Genomic DNA, 24,527 nt, shown 5'->3' with positions numbered 1-24,527 from the left:
CAATTCCCCGCCTACGAGAATTGGAGTAACGACTCGAAGATACTGAAATTATTTTAGTCCTGGGCGGGATTCGAAACCGGATCGCCGTACTGACAGGCGAGAAATCCAACCACCGCGCCACGAGGTTGTGTAAATGATTGACTGTGTTTATTCACATTGTTCTTTGGATCGCGTGCTGGACTCGTATGACCGATCTGTGGGTAATACTGTGACCTTACACTCACACACACAACTCCCCCACCTACGAGAGTTGGAGTAACGACTGAAAGCGCAGAGATGCTGAAATTATTTCAGCCCTGGGCGGGATTCGAACCCAGACCGCCGTGTTGACAGTCGGGGACCCTACCAACCGCTCCTCCGATTCGTATATGGGTGTGTCTACGCCAACAAACACAGATTTATACATTAGAGTTGACGAGTATACGTCCTTACGCATGTGACAGGATCTGGTCGAGTTAAGGCAAACTCTTGTCTGTGCATATCACTCCACCAATCCTACACGAGTCAAAGTACCTTGACGCACACCCCCGCTTATCATCAAAAGGGGACAATGTCTTAACCAAGCTTACGCAGTCCCCACCCTGAAGTATTTCCTGACCACCGGCACTCCGAATCCTTCAAAGGGTACAAACTCTCTCCCTTCTTACTCCCTTCCACCGTCCAAGGGAGGAAATGGGGGGGGGGGAAGATGAGAGGGGAGTGCGTGTCTCCGAAGTTGAACTCGGGTTTAAGATAAGTGTGTTTGAAGAAGGGTGTTGATTGGTTTTGAAGAAAGGTCACAAACTGCAGGGACCTGTCACTGCTCCCTACATGGACACACACATTATATATATATATATATATATATATATATATATATATATATATATATAAATATATATATATATAATATATATATATATATATATATATATATACATACAGAAACTATTGATATAAAGACAAAGATGACTGATCTTATATCTTTGGTGAATTATGGTTAATGCTACATGATTTCATTTAGCTCAGGGTATGATCTCATGCTGAAGGGATTAAAATTAACTGGATTAATTTCTATGCTACTGATTACATTTTGGTTAATGTCAGAATGTTTCATTCATCTGAGCTGACACCAAGGCAAATATTTTCACTGACTCTTCTTCTATAACCTGGTATTTGTCAAAATTATATCTTTAACCTTTTCAACATAATGTTGTATATACATGTAGTGAGAGAATATGTATTTTGGGAGGAGGTTGCTACCTCTGGCTACACTGGTTGTTACTCTCTGGAGGACATACACAGGCAAGATCCACAACGGGCTACCACAAAGTGTAAATGTGGATCTGGAGTCACAGGCGTAAGCCTCTTCCAGGAAGTCCTCTATGTCACGAAATGTTCGTGTACATTTTGAAAATATGCGTGGCCTACCAACAATCGACGACTTCTAAGCTAAAGAGGTGTTCCAGCTCCCAATACTACTATTTGATGAGGTGTTTATGTCACTGTCTTTCCTTGAAAATTTTCATTGCCCATGACACAGGGAGTAGTGTGTGTGTGTGTGTGTGTGTGTGTGTGTGTGTGTGTGTGTGTGTGTGTGTGCGTGTGTGTGTTGGGGAGAGTTCCATCTATATGGGGGTGGGTCCATCTACATTTGGTGAGAGGGTCGTTGGGGGTTCTTCCGCCGAAGGGTCGTTGGGGGTTCTTCCGACGAGTACCAGCAACATGTGAAAGGGTTCCGCTAGATAGAACAGTTTGAGAACCACTGGCATACACTAACAGAACGGAATGCTTAAGAGTTGGATCCAAGTACATTTACTTGTTCAGTACAAATTTTCATGTACTTGTACAGGCCAGGCTTGGGTCCAAGTATATTTACTTGTACCTCTACTTGGACTTAAGTAGAGATTTCCATGTACTTAGACCCAAAGTACTTGAAAAATACCAAGTACATTCAAGTACTTTTGTATTCAATCAAAATTTATGTACTGTCTATAGATTCTTAGCGAACCTTGTTACGATACTATTGGGTAAATGCACTCTTCTTTTATTTCATGTACTTGGAATTTAGTGCTTAGCGAATTTACTATACTTGTACTTTTTCTTGAAAAAAAAGAGCTCGGGTGATGGTTATGGTTGATATAATCATGTCTATGCGCTGACGTCACGAGCTTCTCTAGTAACGGTTTTCGAGCAGCTGGGGTGTCAGGTTTCGAGGTGGTCCGATGTCGCGCCACCAGGTCGTCTTGCCTATTCGCTCTTGCATGATGACCCTTTTGGCCTTGAAATGACCCTCTTTGGTAATAACTGATTTGTTAAGAGCATACATACATACATACATATATATATATATATATATATATATATATATATATATGTGTGTGTTTGTGTGATTCACCATGGTCTTGGATCACGTGTAGGACTCGTGATCGATAGTTATTAACCTCTTGAATGAGAACTCAGAGCTCGTATGACCGATCTATGGGTAATACTGTGACCTTATACGCACACACATCCCCCCCCCAACTCCCCGCCCACGAGAGTTGGAATAACACCCCGCAGCGAAAGGATACTGAAATTATTTTAGCCCTGGGCGGAAGTCGAACCCGGACCGCCGTAGTGGCGGACGAGAATTCAAACCACAGCGCCACGAAGCGTGTGTGTGTGTATGTGTATTTACCCAGTTGTATTTACCTAGTTGTATTTTACGGGAAGGGGAGCTATGCTCGTGGGGTACCGTCTTCATATCTCATTTTATCTAAACTATTTTTAAATTCATGTATTGTTTTTGCACACACCACTTTCTCATCTAACTTGTTCCAACTGTCTATTACTCTGTGAGGAAAGCTGTTCTTTTTCAAATCTCTTCTATAGCTGTCTTTTTTTATTTTCTTTCCGTGTCCTCTTGTATTTCTGTCATCCCATTTTATCAGATTCTCTCTATCAGTAATTTCCATGCCTTTCATGATTCTGTAAATAGCTATCAAATCTCCTCTCTCTCTTCTTTGCTCTAGTGTCTGTAGTTCAAGTTTTTCTAGTCTCTCTTCATATGATAGTTTTGAGAGTGTTGGTGCCAATTTTGTAATTGCTCTTTGTATTCTTTCAATTTTTTTTTATACATTTTTTTTGTACTTGGTGACCATATCGTTGCTGCATATTCCAATCTTGGTCTTATCAGGGTGATTAGGATTTTCTTCACCATTTCTTCATCCAGGTATGTGAATGCAACTTTGATCTTATTAAATTATAGGTTTCTCCAAAAATCTTATTTATATGTTTCTCAGGTGACATATTATTCATAACAATAACTCCCAGGTCCTTCTCATTTTCTACTTTTTTTATTCCTTCCTCTCCCAAATTATATGATCCTGTTATTCTGTTTTTGCTTTTCCAAATTCCATTATATAAATTCCATCTCCCACTTCCTACTCCATTCCTGTACTTTATATAGATCTCTCTGTAGTGATTCACAATCTTCTTCTGTTTTCACTCTTTTTAGTAGTTTTGCATCATCTGCAAAGAAGCTCATATAGCTTTCAATTCCTTCATCCATATCATTAATATATATAGGAAACATTATTGGGGCCAGAACTGTTCCCTGCGGAACACCACTTATTACTTTATCCCATTTTGAGTGCTGGTCTCTTATCACTACTCACATTTTTCTTTCTTGCAAAAAGTCTTCCATCCAATTTAGCAGTTTGCCCTGTATTCCTCCTTCAGTTTCTAATTTCTTAAGCAACTTCTTATGTGGTACTTTGTCAAAAGCTTTCTTTAGGTCTAGAAATGCACAGTCCGCCCATCCATCTCTTTCTTGTATTATATCTATTAGCCTTGAATAGAAACATATTAAATTGGTGACGCATGATCGTCCTTGTCTGAATCCAAATTGCCTTGGATTTAACACTTTTTTTTTTTTTTTTATAAATATTTTACCCATCTACTTTTGATAATTCTTTCACAAATTTTTGCTATTGTACTTGTTAGAGAGACTGGTCTATAGTTGGTAGGTTCTTTATTTCCTCCTTTATATATAGGTACTATATTTGCTTTTTTCCAATCTTCTGGAACTTTTCCTTCTTTCAAGGAACTGTTTAGTATGCTATGTATTTTGTCTGCCAGTTCATTCCTGCATTCTTTCAGAATCCAGTTTGCTATTTCATCTGGTCCATGCGATTTTCTGACATCAAGATTACTCAAGTGTGTCAATATTTCATTCTTTGTTACTTCTATTTCTTCCATAGGGGGGACTTTCTCTTTCCATTCAATCTCTTCAGGTTGTATGTTCTCCCTTGTAAACACTGATTTAAAATGTTTGTTCATAATTTCCGCCATTTCCATTTCCTCAGTGTATTCAACTCCCTCTTGTCTTAATTTCTCCAAGTCTTGTTTATTTTTCAGTTTATTGTTTACAAATCTGTAGAATAGTTTTGGTTGATCTTTACACTTTTCTATGACATCTTTTTCATTTTTCTCTTTTCCTCTCTGCACGTTTGTACATATTCATTTCTATAACAGGTATATATTTTAAATTTTTCAGGTCTTCTGTCTTTTTTCCATCTGGTCCAGGCTTTGTCTCTTTTGTCTTTTAACTCCCTACAACTTTTGTTGTACCAGCATTTTACATATTCTTTTTCTTGTTTTTGTCTTGGGACATACTTTTCCACTCCTTTTTTGTAAATTTTTGTCAAAATATTCCATTTCTCTTCCACTGTTGTTTTTTCTTTGTATATTTCTTCCCAGTTTTCTTGTTGAAAGAATTCTCTTATTTTATCAAAGTTTGTTTTTTCATACATCATTCTTCCTTTTCTATATTGTTCATTTCTTTTGATATATTTTTATTCATTAAGTTCCAGTTCAATCAATATGTGGTCACTTTTACTTATTGGTGTTTTATATTCAATCTTGTCCACTATTCTAGGTTCAGATGTAATTATTAAGTCTAGTCTCGATGGTTCTTCTTCATTTCTATACCTAGTGTTCTCCTGTATCCATTGTGTCATTGTATGGTCAATAATCATCTCAAGTAGAGCGTTTCCCCATGAGCCGTCTCCACCCTTTACTGTCATTTCTTCCCAGCAGATTTCTTTGCAATTAAAGTCGCCCATCATAACTATTCTTCCTCCATCTTCCATTATTTTATTTAATGTTATCTTTGTGTCCTCTAACATACTTTTATGTTCACTCTCCTCCCATGAGGCTGTTTTCGGAGGCACATAATTTATCACAAACTTTCTGCTCTTCTTATCATAATCATCTCTACTGTATTCTTTCTATATATGACACCCCTCACGTTTATATCCTTCTTAGTCAGGAACATAACTCCACCCCCTTGCTTTTTCTCTCTGTTTCTAATCCAATATTTATATGCATCATGTCCTACACTGTTGGGTGGTAGTGGGCCTTTTAATTTTGTTTCTACAATTCCCATTATGTCCGGTTCTTTTTCTTTCAAATAATCATTCAGCTCATTCAATCCTGTTATTAATCCATCTATATTTGTGTAAGACACTCTTAGTTTTCTGCCACTTCCATTGTGTTCTCTGTTTCCCTTTTGTTTTTCGCTTGTATGTCGAACTGCCTTAGTTTCATATTCACTACTCTCCAATAGAATCTCTCTTTTTCTGACTCCGTTCTGCTCTCGTTTTTTTTTCTTAGCTTCAAGTCTTTTCTGTTTTTCTTCCTCTCTTTCCTCTTTATTCATTTCCCTTTTTATCCATACCTTTTTATATTGTTCACTTGTTGCTAGTTTCCCTGTTTTGGATAAGATATTCTCTGCCGTCGTTTGTGACCTGAATTTAATCTTAATTGGTCTTGTCTTATCTGTACTATACTTTCCGAGCCTGAATTTTTCCTCAATTTCCTTCATAATTTCTGGTTCATCTTCCTGACCGAACCAACACACCAAGTCCTCGATCTTATCGACCTTCTCTTCTAGTCTTGTCAGTCGGGGGGGGGGGGGTTGTGTCCCCCCCCACCCTCTTTAAATCCCTGGAAAATATTCTCATCACTTTCTACTGTATTGCTCTTATCTATACTTCTAATCTTTACATTTTTATTAGACATTTCGTCGTCACTCAGCTGGTCGGGGGGCCGTTTGTTTACCTTTCGCCTGTCTGCCTGGGCCAAGTCTTCTCCTTCCTCATTTCCTTCCATTTCCCCAGCAATCCCTCCCCTTCTCCTCTTTCCCTACTTTCCCACTACCCCACGAGCAATTTCCCCCCACCCTGTAAATACAATAGGCACTTCCTTTGCTTTGGGATCCACGAAACTTCACTTTTCTTCAGAACGTCCTCTAAGCCGTCCGTTCGTTGAAGTGTGTGTGTGTGTGTGTGTGTGTGTGTGTGTGTGTTTGTTGTGTGTGTGTGTGTTTGTGTGTGTGTGTGAAAGAGAGAAAGCGAGAGAGAGAGAGAGAGAGAGAAAGCGAGAGAGAGAGAGAGAGAGAGAGAGAGAGAGAGAGAGGGGAGGGGGAGAGGGGGACAGAAAGGCAGAACTCTTCCGCAAGGCTGAGGAACAACACCGACCGAGAAATAGGACGAAAGGCAAAACCATAAACCGTAAGCTCCATTTAAACTGCAAAAAGATAAGTAAATACGATCTTTGAACCCAAGGATACAAATACTGGTTATCACCAACAAATCAATTTTCTCTCTCTCTCTCTCTCTCACACACACACACACATACACACGCGCGCACACACACACACACACACACACACACACACACACACACACACACACACACACAAGCACACACACATACATACGTACACATAACACACAAACGCACACACATACGTGCACATTACACACAACCACACACACACACACACGTACGTACACATTACACACACACACACACACACAAAACACACACACACATTACACAAGCACACGCACACACACACACACACACACACGTATACATTACACAAACACAAACACAAGCACACACATACCAACACACGACCTGCTTGCAAAACGCCATTAAAGATACAAACGCATGTAACCAACCATGGTTGAGAAGAAGCAATAGGAAGTTGTAAAGTCGATGCTGAAGAAAGCGAATTGTCATATTCTATTTGTGGGAGGTGGTGGGAGCTGGTGGTAGTAGGAAATGTTAGTGGGAGGTGGTGGGTGGGGAAGACAGTGGTGGTGGTGGTGGAAGTGGTGGAGGTGATGGGAGGGAAGAGTTGTTGTAGTTGTTGTTGTTGTTGTCGTTCCCTAGACTGTCCGTCCGAGCAGTCGTGCCGTCTCCCCAAGCAAGGAATGCCACAGCCGAAACTGGCTTTTCCCACAAATCCTTTATAGAGTGTATGTTGTGTTGTTTGCGTGCATGATTGTGTATAATGCAGTCTTCCATTATGTGTTGTATGGTATGGGGTGAAGTGTTACATCCTGGGCAGCTGTTCACAATGCGGTCATCCAGCCTCTTCTGGTAGCTTACAGTAGAAGTGCTGGGTGGTGGCCGCACCGCAGTCTGGCCAGGTGGACTCTGTCCTTTCGTGGGAGACAGGATTCAGAAGGGTGGATATCAGAGGGTCTGGCATGCAGCAATGCGTTCTCTTTCAGTGTGTTAATGGAGCGGTCAGTGATATGATTACAAAGGATTACAAAGGCGGAGCATGCCGACAGGAGACCTTTTGATCCATATCTAGGTCGGATGCGAAAAAAAAATCATATTGATAATAAAATAATAAATAAAAACTATGATAATGTAAATAACAAATAAAATACATAAATAAATGCATTGGTATAGTTAAATAATAAACAAACAGGTAAATAGTAAATAATAATAAATTGACATATAACTAATAATAAATAAAAATCAGACAGACAAATGATAACAAAACAAAAACAAATAATATAAGATAAATTATAATCATTACAGCATTTTACTTAGGTATTTATCTAAATGATTCTTAAAGCTTTGAACTGAACTACATTGCACTACCTGTGCAGGAAGTTTATTCTATTCATTAACTACACGGTTGGCAAAGTTGTTTCTACCTACTTCCAAATTGAATCTATTTCCGGACAGTTTGAGACCATTGTTTCTTGTCTGATTCTCATTCAATGTAAAAATTTGGTCACTTTTGATGTTGTCAATTCCCTTTAGAATTTTAAAGACCTGTATCAAGTCACCTCTGAGTCTACGCTTTTTTAGGGAAAACAGATTCATATGTTTTAGTCGATTTTCGTATGATTTATTTTTGATATTTGGAATCAGTTTTGTGGCTCGCCGTTGTACTCTTTCCAGTCTGTCAATGTCTTTAATGAGATTCGGTGACCATACGGAAACAGCATATTCCAAATGTGGACGAACTAACGATTTATATAGCTTGTTAATGAGTGATGGACTTTTGAAATCAAAAGATCGCGCAATCAGTCCTAGAATCTTATTTGCTTTCTCAGAGGCTGAAATACACTGCTTGGATGATTTGAGGTCGTTACTGATCATTACGCCGAGATCTTTTTCACTATCCACTTTTGTTAACGAATTTCCAAATAACTTGTAATCGTACTTACTGTTATTTTTACCTATGTGCATTACCTTGCATTTACTTGTGTTAAATTTCATTAGCCACTTTTCAGACCATTGCTGTAATTGATCTAAATCTTCTTGAATATCTAATTGGTTTGAGTGATCATTTGCCACTCCGCACAGTTTTGTATCATCAGCAAATTTGGAAACAGTAGATTTTAGTCCATGGTCTATATCATTTATATATACTATGAATAGAAGTGGCCCAAGAACGGAACCCTGAGGAACCCCATTTGCAACACTTTTCCATCTAGAAGTATTTCCATTTAAAACAACTCTCTGTTTTCGACCAATTAAACCAATTACTAGTCCAACCTAATAGGCTACCACTTATTCCATGCAAAGCTAATTTAGTAAGTAGTCTTTCGTGTGGGACGGTATCAAAAGCTTTTGCAAAGTCTAGATATACTAAATCTATATTGTTTCTTTTGTCATAATTCGAGATAACTGTGTTGTAGAATTTGAGTAAGTTAGTCACGCAAGAACGTTTCCGTCTGAAACCATGCTGGCTATCATTTATCAAACGGTTACTTTCTAAATGATGTTCGATAGCATCTCTGATGATAGTTTCCATTATTTTTCCTACGATTGAAGTCAAACTTATAGGCCTATAGTTATTTGGTTTCTTTTTGTCACCTTTTTTGAATATGGGAGTAACGTTAGCTAGCTTCCATTCTCTTGGGACATCTCCGGATATGATGGATTTCTTGAAAATAATTTCTAATGGAACAACAATCTCACTTTTCAATTCCTTTAAGATTCTTGGATGCCAACTGTTAGGCCCTGGTGTTTTATTAACTTTGAGTTTTTATATACACCTTTTAATTTTTTCTTTTGAATAAGTTTACCCTAAACTTTTCACATGTTTCAGTTTGGATTTCACCTTGAGGTGTTTTATTTACGAATACTGAGTTAAAATAATTGTTTGAAAGTTGACCGTCAGCAGATAATAGCGGGCCAATGTGATTCCTAATAACCTTTATATCTCTAATGTAATTATAGAATTCTTTGGGATTCTCTTTGGATTTATCAGCGATGTTCATTTCGTATTGTCGTTTTTTTTTTCAATTGTCTTTTTTAAATCTCTCTGTATTGATACTTAACTTTCATAGTCATTAGATACACCCGAGCACTTATATTTCTTATAAGCCTGTCTCTTTTTAGCAATACTTTTTTCAGTTTCTTTGTCGAGCCACTTTGGGCGAGCCTGATTTGGGGGACGTCTGTCCTTAAAAGGAATGTAAGTTTGAATCATCTTAGTGAGCGTATTTTGAAATATTTCCCACATCTGATCTACAGGTCTTTCGTTTAATTTTGCCTCCCAATCTGTAAGCTGAAGCTCCTGACGTAGTTCTATGAACTGAGCTTTACTGAAATCGGGTATTTTAGAAACACAAGTATCTATTCTAAAATTGTTTAGGAGTTTGAATCTAACTAGGTTGTGATCGCTATTTGCAACAGATTCACCGACTTCTACATCAGTTACCATGCTTTCGCGGCTAGTGATCAAAAGATCGAGTAAGTTTCCATATCTTGTGGGCTCTTTTACATGCTGAATTAAGTAATTGTCACCAAGAAAATCAAACAAGCGACTACCTATATGGCCATGTTCAAGGGTCATCCAATCAATGTCAGTAAAATTGAAATCACCCATTATCAATAAATCCCGGTCGCAGAAACTAGACAGTTCTTGAAATAACAGTTTGTCGTGATTATGAATATGTTTCCGGAGGCCTACCAACAATCGACGACTTCTAAGCTAAAGAGGTGTTCCAGCTCCCAATACTACTATTTGATGAGGTGTTTATGTCACTGTCTTTCCTTGAAAATTTTCATTGTGTGTTTGTGTGATTCACCATGGTCTTGGATCACGTGGAGGACTCGTGATCGATAGTTATTAACCTCTTGAATGAGAACTCAGAGCTCGTATGACCGATCTATGGGTAATACTGTGACCTTATACGCACACACATCCCCCCCCCCAACTCCCCGCCCACGAGAGTTGGAATAACACCCCGCAGCGAAAGGATACTGAAATTATTTAAGCCCTGGGTGGAAGTCGAACCCGGACCGCCGTAGTGGCGGACGAGAATTCTAACCACAGCGCCACGAAGCGTGTGTGTAATAATAATAATAATTAATAATTAATAATAATAATAATAATAATAATAATAATAATAAATAATAATAATAATAATAAATAATAATAATAATAATAATAAAAGGGTTATTTCAATTGCAGTAAAACACTGACAATAATACATTGCACACTCTGATCAAAAATATAGGACTTAGAGTATATACACTGTATAAGTTCACATGGAGTTGATTTTGTGCACAATGGATGGGATGGCACTGTTTTTGTAGCGTTGAGTCCTTGGCACTTTGACTGGTACGAGCCTATTTCTATGTCTAGTCTTGTGGCGAGGTGGTGGGGCGTCGGGAGGGAGGAAGTGACGGTGTCTAGGCTGGGAAAGCAGGTTTTCTCCAAATTTCTTTAGTGCCTCACCGTGCTGCTGGGACACCCTAGACAGAGTGAGGGTGGTGAGAGCGTGGTCATAACCATTGTACTCCACGCCCAAGATGATCCTGCACGCTCTCTTTTGTACCCTCTCCAACTTCTGTCTCTGTGTGAGGGTGAGTGAGCTGGACCAGGCTGGTGAGGCATACATGAGGGTGGGGAGAATGAAGGTTTTGTAGACCTCCTGTAGCTCAGATGTAGGTGTTCCTAATGATTTTAACCTGCTGAGCATGTATAGTTTGTAAGACGCTGTCCTGACTATGCTGGTGACATGTTGGTTCCAATTTAACTGATTGTCGAGTGTGATGCCCAAGATCTTGGTGGATTGGACCAGTTGGAGGGGGTGGGGGCCCAATGAAAGTTGTGGAGGAGCCACCGCTTGTGTGGAGGTACAAAAGTGCATCACTACGGTCTTGTTGGTGTTGATTGTGACGTTGTTGTCTTCCGTCCACGTCATGAGCTTGTTCAGGGTGTCTTGTAATGGTGCATAATCAGGCCGCCTGGTGTTGATGGGGATGCCTACGGTGCTGTCATCCACATATTTCCATCTATGAGGAGTGTCCTTCAGGGCGTCATTAATAAGGATGAGGAAGCATAGGGGGCCCATCTGGGTACCCTGGGGGACCCCACAGGTCAGGGGGAGGAGGGAGGAAGTTGACCCCTGGTACCTGATGAGGTGTGTGTGTGTGTGTGTGTGTGTGTGTGTGTGTGTGTGTGTGTGTGTGTGTGTGTGTGTGAAAGAGAGAACGCGAGAGAAAGAGAGAGAGAGAGAGAGAGAGAGAGAGAGAGAGAGAGAGAGAGAGAGAGAGAGAGAGAGGGGAGGGGGAGAGGGAGACAGAAAGGCAGAACTCTTCCGCAAGGCTGAGGAACAACACCGACCGAGAAGTAGGACGAATGGCAAAACCATAAATCGTAGGCTGCATTTAAACTGCAAAAAGATAAGTAAATACGATCTTTGAACCCAAAGATACAAATGCTGGTTATCACCAACAAATCAATTCTCTCTCTCTCTCTCTCTCACACACACATACACACGCGCGCACACACACACACATACACACACACACAAGCACACACATATACATACGTACACATAACACACAAACGCACACACATACGTGCACATTACACATAACCACACACACACACACACGTACACATTACACACACACACACACACGCACAAAAACACACACACACATTACACAAGCACACACACACACACGTATACATTACACAAACACAAACACAAGCACACACATACGCACCAACACACACACACACACACACACACACACACACACACACACACGACCTGCTTGCAAAACGCCATTAAAGATACAAAGGTATGTAACCAACCATGGTTGAGAAGAAGCAATAGGAAGTTGTAAAGTCGATGCTGAAGAAAGCGAATTGTCATGTTCTTTTTGTGGGAGGTGGTGGGAGCTGGTGGTAGTGGGAGGTGGTGGCTTGGGAAGACAGTGGTGGTGGTGGTGGTGGTGGTGGTGAAAGTGGTGGAGGGAGTGGGAGGTGGTGGGAGGGAAGTGTTGTTGTTGTTGTTGTCGTTCCCTGGACTGTCTGCCCGAGCAGTCCTGCAGTCCTGCCGTCTCCCCAAGCAAGGAATGCCACAGCCGAAACTGGCTTTTCCCACAAATCCTTTATAGAGTGTATGTTGTGTTGTTTGCGTGCATGATTGTGTATAATGCAGTCTTCCATTATGTGTTGTATGGTATGGGGTGAAGTACAATTTGCTGGTGTTCGTTTTGTGATCAAGTGTATTGATAAAATTTTGCCAATTTTGTGTTTTTTGTTGGTGTATTTTATTGGCAATCACAGTGTTTAGTGTTTGTATTTGGTGTGCTATGTTTTGAGGGCTAGGTGTGGGGGTATTGTGTTTGAGTGCGTCTCGTTGTCTGATGAGGCCTTGGATTTCTGGTGTGAAGTTGGGGTTGTGTGATTTTCTGTTGCCTCTAGGGATGTATCTCTTGTCTGTGATTTGTATGATTGTATTAAAAGTGTGCACGGCATTGTTTATGTTTGTGATTGGTGTACTGTTAAGTGATTCAAAATGTTGTTCTGTCTCTTTAGTAAAGGGTTCCCAGTTAGCTCTCTTGTAATTGGTGTATGTGTGCCTGTGGCCAACTGGGGTGCATCTTGTTTTGGTGGTGATGATGATTGGAAGGTGGTCAGAACCAAGGGTTCCGACCACTCTCCATGACGTTGTTGGGGTTAGGCAGGGGGAGCAAAAGGTGATATCAGGAGAGGGAAGTGTTGGTGGTGGTTGTAGTGGTGGAGTTGGTAGTTTTCATGTTGAATGTGCTGACGTGTGTGTGTGTGTGTGTGTGTGTGTGTGTGTGTGTGATTCACCTTGGTCTATGGAACACGTGTTGGACTCGTGACCGACAGCTATTTCCCTCCCGGAAGAGAGCTCAGAGCTCGTATGACCGATCTATGGGTAATACTGTGACCTTACACTCACACACACACACACACAACCAATTCCCCGCCTACGAGAATTGGAGTAACGACTCGAAGATACTGAAATTATTTTAGTCCTGGGCGGGATTCGAAACCGGATCGCCGTACTGACAGGCGAGAAATCCAACCACCGCGCCACGAGGTTGTGTAAATGATTGACTGTGTTTATTCACATTGTTCTTTGGATCGCGTGCTGGACTCGTATGACCGATCTGTGGGTAATACTGTGACCTTACACTCACACACACAACTCCCCCACCTACGAGAGTTGGAGTAACGACTGAAAGCGCAGAGATGCTGAAATTATTTCAGCCCTGGGCGGGATTCGAACCCAGACCGCCGTGTTGACAGTCGGGGACCCTACCAACCGCTCCTCCGATTCGTATATGGGTGTGTCTACGCCAACAAACACAGATTTATACATTAGAGTTGACGAGTATACGTCCTTACGCATGTGACAGGATCTGGTCGAGTTAAGGCAAACTCTTGTCTGTGCATATCACTCCACCAATCCTACACGAGTCAAAGTACCTTGACGCACACCCCCGCTTATCATCAAAAGGGGACAATATCTTAACCAAGCTTACGCAGTCCCCACCCTGAAGTATTTCCTGACCACCGGCACTCCGAATCCTTCAAAGGGTACAAACTCTCTCCCTTCTTACTCCCTTCCACCGTCCAAGGGAGGAAATGGGGGGGGGGGGGAGATGAGAGGGGAGTGCGTGTCTCCGAAGTTGAACTCGGGTTTAAGATAAGTGTGTTTGAAGAAGGGTGTTGATTGGTTTTGAAGAAAGGTCACAAACTGCAGGGACCTGTCACTGCTCCCTACATGGACACACACATTATATATATATATACTGTATATATATATATATATATATATATATATATATATATATATATACATATACATACAGAAACTGTTGATATAAAGACAAAGCTGACTGATCTTATATCTTTGGTGAATTATGGTTAATGCTACATGATTTCATTTAGTTCATGGTATGATCTCATGCTGAAGGGATTAGAATTAACTGGATTAGTTTCTATGCTACAGATTACATTTTGGTTAATGCCAGACAGTTTTATTCATCTGTGCTGACACCAAGGCAAATATTTTCACTGACTCTTCTTCTATAACCTGGTATTTGTCCAAATTATATCTTTAACCTTTTCAACATAATGTTGTATATACTTGTAGTGAGAGAATATGTATTTTGGTAGGAGGTTGCTACCTATGGCTACACAGGTTGTTACTCTATGGAGGACATACACAGGCAAGATCCACCACAGGCTACCACAAAGTGTAAATGTGGATCTGGAGTCACAGGCGTAAGCCTCTTCCAGGAAGTCCTCTATGTCACGAAATGTTCGTGTACATTTTGAAAATATGCGTGGCCTACCAACAATCGACGACTTCTAAGCTAAAGAGGTGTTCCAGCTCCCAATACTACTATTTGATGAGGTGTTTATGTCACTGTCTTTCCTTGAAAATTTTCATTGCCCATGACACAGGGAGTAGTGTGTGTGTGTGTGTGTGTGTGTGTGTGTGTGTGTGTGTGTGTGTGTGTGTGTGTGTGTGTGTGCGTGTGTGTGTTGGGGAGAGTTCCATCTATATGGGGGTGGGTCCATCTACATTTGGTGAGAGGGCCGTTGGGGGTTCTTCCGCCGAAGGGTCGTTGGGGGTTCTTCCGACGAGTACCAGCAACATGTGAAAGGGTTCCGCTAGATAGAACAGTTTGAGAACCACTGGCATACACTAACAGAACGGAATGCTTAAGAGTTGGATCCAAGTACATTTACTTGTTCAGTACAAATTTTCATGTACTTGTACAGGCCAGGCTTGGGTCCAAGTACATTTACTTGTACCTCTACTTGGACTTAAGTAGAGATTTCCATGTACTTAGACCCAAAGTACTTGAAAAATACAAAGTACATTCAAGTACTTTTGTATTCAATCAAAATTTATGTACTGTCTATAGATTCTTAGCGAACCTTCTTACGATACTATTGGGTAAATGCACTCTTCTTTTATTTCATGTACTTGGAATTTAGTGCTTAGCGAAATTACTATACTTGTACTTTTTCTAGAAAAAAAAAGAGCTCGGGTGATGGTTATGGTTGATATAATGATGTCTATGCGCTGACGTCACGAGCTTCTCTGGTAACGGTTTTCGAGCAGCTGGGGTGTCAGGTTTCGAGGTGGTCCGATGTCGCGCCACCAGGTCGTCTTGCCTATTCGCTCTTGCATGATGACCCTTTTGGCTTTGAAATTACCCTCTTTGGTAATAACTGATTTGTTAAGAGCATACATACATACATATATATATATATATATATATATATATATATATATATATATATATATATGTGTGTGTGTGTGTGTGTGTGTGTGTGTGTGTGTGTGATTCACCATGGTCTTCTATCACGTGTTGGACTCGTGATCGATAGTTATTAACCTCTTGAATGAGAACTCAGAGCTCGTATGACCGATCTATGGGTAATACTGTGACCTTATACGCACACACATCCCCCCCCCCCAACTCCCCGCCCACGAGAGTTGGAATAACACCCCGCAGCGAAAGGATACTGAAATTATTTAAGCCCAGGGTGGAAGTAGAACCCCGACCCCCGTAGTGGCGGACGAGAATTATAAAAACAGCGCCACGAAGCGTGTGTGTAATAATAATAATAATAATAATTAATAATTAATAATAATAATAATAATAATAATAATAATAATAAATAATAATAATAATAATAATAAAAGGTTTATTTCAATTGCAGTAAAACACTGACAATAATACATTGCAAAAGCTGATTAAAAATATAGGACTTAGAGTATATACACTGTATAAGTTCACATGGAGTTGATTATGTGCACAATGGATGGGATGGCACTGTTTATGTAGCGTTCAGTCCTTGGCACTTTGACTGGTACGAGCCTATTTCTATGTCTAGTCTTGTGGCGAGGTGGTGGGGCGTCGGGAGGGAGGAAGTGACGGTGTCTAGGCTGGGAAAGCAGGTTTTCTCCAAATTTCTTTAGTGCCTCACCGTGCCGCTGGGACACCCTAGATAGAGTGAGGGTGGTGAGAGCGTGGTCATAACCACTGTACTCCACGCCCAAGATGATCCTGCACGCTCTCTTTTGTACCCTCTCCAACTTCTGTCTCTGTGTGAGGGTGAGTGAGCTGGACCAGGCTGGTGAGGCATACATGAGGGTGGGGAGAATGAAGGTTTTGTAGACCTCCTGTAGCTCAGATGTAGGTGTTCCTAATGATTTTAACCTGCTGAGCATGTATAGTTTGTAAGACGCTGTCCTGACTATGCTGGTGACATGTTGGTTCCAATTTAACTGATTGTCGAGTGTGATGCCCAAGATCTTGGTGGATTGGACCAGTTGGAGGGGGTGGGGGCCCAATGAAAGTTGTGGAGGAGCCACCGCTTGTGTGGAGGTACAAAAGTGCATCACTACGGTCTTGTTGGTGTTGATTGTGACGTTGTTGTCTTCCGTCCACGTCATGAGCTTGTTCAGGGTGTCTTGTAATGGTGCATAATCAGGCCGCCTGGTGTTGATGGGGATGCCTACGGTGCTGTCATCCACATATTTCCATCTATGAGGAGTGTCCTTCAGGGCGTCATTAATAAGGATGAGGAAGCATAGGGGGCCCATCTGGGTACCCTGGGGGACCCCACAGATCAGGGGGAGGAGGGAGGAAGTTGACCCCTGGTACTTGATGAGGTGTGTGTGTGTGTGTGTGTGTGTGTTTGTGTGAAAGAGAGAACGCGAGAGAAAGAGAGAGAGAGAGAGAGAGAGAGAGAGAGAGAGAGAGAGAGAGAGAGAGAGAGAGAGAGAGGGGAGGGGGAGAGGGAGACAGAAAGGCAGAACTCTTCCGCAAGGCTGAGGAACAACACCGACCGAGAAGTAGGACGAATGGCAAAACCATAAATCGTAGGCTGCATTTAAACTGCAAAAAGATAAGTAAATACGATCTTTGAACCCAAAGATACAAATGCTGGTTATCACCAACAAATCAATTCTCTCTCTCTCTCTCTCTCACACACACATACACACGCGCGCACACACACACACACACAAGCACACACATATACATACGTACACATAACACACAAACGCACACACATACGTGAACATTACACATAACCACACACACACACACACGTACACATTACACACACACACACACACGCACAAAAACACACACACACATTACACAAGCACACATGCGTATACATTACACAAACACACACACACACACACACACACACACACACACACACACACACACACACACTCACACACGCACGCGACCGGCTTGCAAAACGCCATTAAAGGTACAAACGTATGAAACCAACCATGGTTGAGAAGAAGCAATAGGAAGTTGTAAAGTCGATGCTGAAGAAAGCGAATTGTCATGTTCTTTTTGTGGGAGGTGGTGGGATCTGGTGGTAGTGGGAGGTGGTGGCTTGGGAAGACATTGGTGGTGGTGGTGGTGGTGGAAGTGGTGGAAGTGGTGGAGGGAGTGGGAGGTGGTGGGAGGGAAGTGTTGTTGTTGTTGTTGTCGTTCCCTGGACTGTCTGCCCGAGCAGTCCTGCAGTCCTGCCGTCTCCCCAAGCAAGGAATGCCACAGCCGAAACTGGCTTTTCCCACAAATCCTTTATAGAGTGTATGTTGTGTTGTTTGCGTGCATGATTGTGTATAATGCAGTCTTCCATTATGTGTTGTATGGTATGGGGTGAAGTACAATTTGCTGGTGTTCGTTTTGTGATCAAGTGTATTGATAAAATTTTGCCAATTTTGTGTTTTTTGTTGGTGTATTTTATTGGCAATCACAGTGTTTAGTGTTTGTATTTGGTGTGCTATGTTTTGAGGGCTAGGTGTGGGGGTATTGTGTTTGAGTGCGTCTCGTTGTCTGATGAGGCCTTGGATTTCTGGTGTGAAGTTGGGGTTGTGTGATTTTCTGTTGCCTCTAGGGATGTATCTCTTGTCTGTGATTTGTATGATTGTATTAAAAGTGTGCACGGCATTGTTTATGTTTGTGATTGGTGTACTGTTAAGTGATTCAAAATGTTGTTCTGTCTCTTTAGTAAAGGCTTCCCAGTTAGCTCTCTTGTAATTGGTGTATGTGTGCCTGTGGCCAACTGGGGTGCATCTTGTTTTGGTGGTGATGATGATTGGAAGGTGGTCAGAACCAAGGGTTCCGACCACTCTCCATGACGTTGTTGGGGTTAGGCAGGGGGAGCAAAAGGTGATATCAGGAGAGGAGGGAAGTGTTGGTGGTGGTTGTAGTGGTGGAGTTGGTAGTTTTCATGTTGAATGTGCTGACGTGTGTGTGTGTGTGATTCACCTTGGTCTATGGAACACGTGTTGGACTCGTGACCGACAGCTATTTCCCTCCCGGAAGAGAGCTCAGAGCTCGTATGACCGATCTATGGGTAATACTGTGACCTTACACTCCCACACACACACAACCAATTCCCCGCCTACGAGAATTGGAGTAACGACTCGAAGATACTGAAATTATTTTAGTCCTGGGTGGGATTCGAAACCGGATCGCCGTACTGACAGGCGAGAAATCCAACCACCGCGCCACGAGGTTGTGTAAATGATTGACTGTGTTTATTCACATTGTTCTTTGGATCGCGCGCTGGACTCGTATGACCGATCTGTGGGTAATACTGTGACCTTACACTCACACACACAACTCCCCCACCTACGAGAGTTGGAGTAACGACTGAAAGCGCAGAGATGCTGAAATTATTTCAGCCCTGGGCGGGATTCGAACCCAGACCGCCGTGTTGACAGTCGGGGACCCTACCAACCGCTCCTCCGATTCGTATATGGGTGTGTCTACGCCAACAAACACAGATTTATACATTAGAGCAAGGTCTAAGTAAACAGGTCTAATCGCTGGGGTAGTTCTGCGCAGCTTCTGACGTCATTTAGATGCGTCCATTTTCTCTTTGTGATACATTGAAGAAAACTGTGAAACGCCAAGGAAGACAGGAACTATAATATTTTATATATTATATATATATATATTATATATCATATATATTATATATTCATATATATAGACAGGAACTATAATATTTTATATATATTATATATATATATTTTATATAATATTTGTCAGAATATAAATAATTGAGTGGAGCGGTGCGAGCGAAGGCGACGTCATTTTCGAACGACGGACCAACTTCAACTGACAGCTATAGGACCCGCTAACCCCACTTTGAACAGCCAAGTGACGTTCACGGGCTCGCTGCGCCAACTCCCTCGAAATTCGGTCGGAAGTGGTTTAGACCTTATATTCTTAGATCTTGCATTAGAGTTGACGAGTATACGTCCTTACGCATGTGACAGGATCTGGTCGAGTTAAGGCAAACTCTTGTCTGTGCATATCACTCCACCAATCCTACACGAGTCAAAGTACCTTGACGCACACCCCCGCTTATCATCAAAAGGGGACAATATCTTAACCAAGCTTACGCAGTCCCCACCCTGAAGTATTTCCTGACCACCGGCACTCCGAATCCTTCAAAGGGTACAAACTCTCTCCCTTCTTACTCCCTTCCACCGTCCAAGGGAGGAAATGGGGGGGGGGGAAGATGAGAGGGGAGTGCGTGTCTCCGAAGTTGAACTCGGGTTTACGATAATTGTAGGATCGAGTGGGAATGAAAGTAGTGTGTGTGTGTGTGTGTGTGTGTGTGTGTGTGTGTGTGTGTGTGTGTGTGTGTGTGTGTGTGTGTATGTGTGTGCCTTACAAGATTGTCTCTCGAGATACCTCGTTTTTTTCTACACTGATTTGTGTTTGTGATAAATTTTACAAACCGAATACAACTAGTGCTATCCCGTGCCTTTCATCACTCAACATAGATAATTTCTACCATCGTAAGTACTAATGAAATTACCCCCCGTCCCCACCGTGGTCTATAGAAACCGTTGGTCGCCATGACGTCAGCGCCTGCAGGATGCCGCGCTGAGTGCAGGCATAGGAAGCACCATACAGTTGAATCAAATCATCTCGTTCTAACCAAATGTCGTGTAAATAGAATATCCATGATAATTTTAAACAGATATCAACGTTCTTCCTCTATCATCAATGGTACCCTGCACATACTCACAAGAGGTTATACAGATGAGTCACGATTACGGCATTCCTTACGACACACACACACACACACACACACACACACACACACACACACACACAAACGTTATATATTTTCGTTACATTTCAACAAGTGAGAAAATATATACTTCATTGTATGTTCTTGAACAAACTGTATATTCATTTCATCACGCTCGAGTCTTTAAGTGACAATTGACACGGGCGCCTTTGTTTACGCGGGAAGAGCATCGATCAATCACAATCCTTTACTCAATCGTGCGAGATTTCGAGACGTTACCCCCTTGCAGCCTTGTCGCTTTCATCAATGGTACCCTGCACATATACCTAAGAGTACGGGTACCTTTAGCACGGTGCTAAAATCACTCAGGAGAAAATATTCTACAGGTAATACAAAGACACACACAAAGACACACACACACACACATATATATATATGTAGATAGATAGATAGACTTTATTTGGCAATGAATCAATGTACATGAAGTGCAAATAATGACAAGAACACATAGTTCGGAATAATAAATGCAAATTACCGAGGATAACACAAAAAGCATGTACGCTTATTTCCATTGTGGTCCTCATCAGATTGTTATTCTACACTAAGTCACACTGACAACATACGTAGGGGGTTAAGGGGACCAGAGACAATCATGAGTAATACCAGTCAGAACACATATGACACATAAACATTGTTATAGTTTAGCTAATATTACTAAAATGTTTGTACACATAGGAATATTGAGACCAAAAATTTGAGAATCATCACAAAAAGGAACACTGCAATAAGCAAAGGAACAACAAAATAATATTAAACTGTAACAAAACAGTATGAGTGAGTACTATATCAGAGTAGTACCGTTAATGATATATTGAGACAAAAAATTTGAGCACCATCACAAAAAGGAACATTGCAATAAGCAAAGGAACAACAAAATAATATTAAACTGTAACAAAACAGCATGAGTGAGTACTATATCAGAGTAGTACCATTAATGATATACTGCATTATTCTACAGCTGTATCAACATGTATGAGTGAGTACTATATCAGAGTAGTACCATTAATGATATACTACAATATTCTACATCTGTAACAACATGTAGTTATAGTGAATGCTACACTGCATCTTAGGTCACCTATTAATCAAATCTAACATTAACCTGAATCTCAGGACGGAGTGGGCAATTAGTATGAGCACTAGGGAGTAGTACATTATAACCTCAAGCATCAGGGGTAGGGTACAGGGGACCAGTACTCGAATGAGTAAAAGAACAAGGAGAACGAGGAAAAAGGTCAGATCATAACTGTTCTCGGACCCTACCTGAGACATATGCCATATTATGACTGGCAAAACAGAGGTGGAAACCAATTTGTAAAGATCAATCATTGTTATACTAAACTAAACTTCTGAAAAAAAAAAGGGGGAGGTCAGAACAGTTATGAGTGAACACAGATTTGGATGGTATTACTCATGGAATCAGGTATCCCTCACTAAGCTAGTAGTACACAAAATCAAGGCTGTTCTCTGTCCATAGCTGAGACATATAGTAACCCTTGACTTTTTTCTTGAAGGTAACCTTGCTATTAGACTTCTTAATGGACACAGGTAGTGAGTTCCATAGTTGAGCACCTGTGAAGTGAAAACTGTTTTTTGTGAAGGGACCTGCATGAGGTACAATAAGAGTCTCTTGTACATATATATATATATATATATATATATATATATATATATATATATATATATATATGTATATATATATGTGTATATATATGTATATATATATGTATATATATATATGTATATATATATATATGTATATATATGTATATATATGTATATATATATAATATATATATATATATATATATATATATATATATATATATATATATACATACACACTGAATGGTTCCCAGTGATCAATTAATATCTTTTTCAACAACAAATCACTTTCTCTTATCACTTATCTCTCTTGATAGCGTATTGGTTTACGTCACTGTAACTTTGTTACAGGTTAGCTGGGTTCGAATCTTCGGCTCGTCCACGTTTAAATTTCCAACGGATGCCTCCTACGAGCGACTCTCAGTCTCGATTGCGATGGCATGGATTTAAAAGTGATTTGTGGTTGAAAAAGATGTATATATATATATATATATATATACATATTCATACATACATGTATATACATGCATATATATATATATATATATATATATATATATACATACACACTGAATGGTTCCCAGTGATTAATTAATACATATTTCAACCACAAATAACATTTGACTTATCTCTCTTGATAGCGTATTGGTTTACGTCACTGTAACTTTGGTACGAGGTAGCTGGGATCGACTCCTCTGCTCGTCCACATTCCATTTTTCAACTGATGCCTCCTTCGAGCGCCTCTCAGTCACGATTGCGATGGCATGGAATTAAAAGTTATTTGTGGTTGAAAGATATATATATATATATATATATATATATGTATATATATATATATATATATATATATATATATATATATATATATGTGTGTGTGTGTGTGTGTGAAGTAAGGAAGCAGGTTTTCTTTGAAGCATGTTGAATTAAATACGACAGCATTCTGAGAGTTGTTCAACTTTTTCTTAATGTTTTCTATTTTTCTTATCAACATTTTTCCAGTTGTAGGGTGAGCTGATACAAGATCTCGCAATGCCACATACGTCGGGCACACCAGATGTACTCTCAGCCGAAGACTAACTTTTCACCAACAGGACGGAGCGATCAAGGACCATTATTTAAAATATCATAACCGGAATATTGACAGAGACACCTTAATTCAATGTACCAAAATTATTGCGTACAACGAGGACCCCAGAAGGTTGAAACAACTGGAGGCATTCCACATCAGGGATTCTGCCCCCACTATAAATATACAGTCGGACATGACATCCAGTATTAAGCTGATTAGTAACGCTAACCTGAGACATCGCTATATCGAGGTTTCCCATTGCCATACCAAATTTTTGTACATAGAATTCACCATTATCCACCTATGTCTCTATATCTGTGTATTCCTTGATAATGTCTTAAATAGACGAAAACGTTCGGACTAAGCTTCTTATTTCCCAGTGTTTTCTTCTGCATATATATATATATATATATATATATATATATATACATACACACTGAATGGTTCCCAGTGATCAATTAATATTTTTTCAACCAGAAATCACATTTGACTTATCTCTCTTGATAGCGTATTGGTTTACGTCACTGTAACTATGATACGAGTTAGCTGGGTTCGACTCCTCTGCTCGTCCACATTTCATTTTTCAACTGATGCTTCCTTCGAGCGACTCTCAGTCACGATTGTGATGGCATGAAATTAAAAGTGATTTGTGGTTGAAAGATATATATATATATATATATATATATATATATATATATACATATATATAATATATATATATATATATAATGTATATATATATATACTGTATATTATATATATATATATATATACTGTATATATATATATATATATATGTATATATATATACTGTATATATATGAGAGAAATTCGGTGGTGACAGCGACCTTAATATGATAATTTTTAAAACAGCGGCATGTAGGATTCGACCCCATTGCTTTCGGCCACCCGTAAAGGGGGTTTTACACAATCAAACATGTTGGCCAACTCGCTCATCAAACCTCCAACACATGCTTGAAGAGTTGTTACACATTGAGACCAGACAGACAACCTCAGTCGGTGCCAAGATGAGAAGGGGCAACATGATGAGGTTATGCCAATTGGGATAGTGATTGCCCTCAACGAAAAGAAAAGGAAGAGTTCAAAGTGGACAAA

This window comes from Oratosquilla oratoria, chromosome 29 (assembly GCF_046742065.1).
Source record: "Oratosquilla oratoria isolate Oo_2021 chromosome 29, ASM4674206v1, whole genome shotgun sequence".
Classification (NCBI taxonomy): Eukaryota; Metazoa; Arthropoda; class Malacostraca; order Stomatopoda; family Squillidae; genus Oratosquilla; species Oratosquilla oratoria.
Note: the sequence above shows the minus strand (reverse complement) of the source record.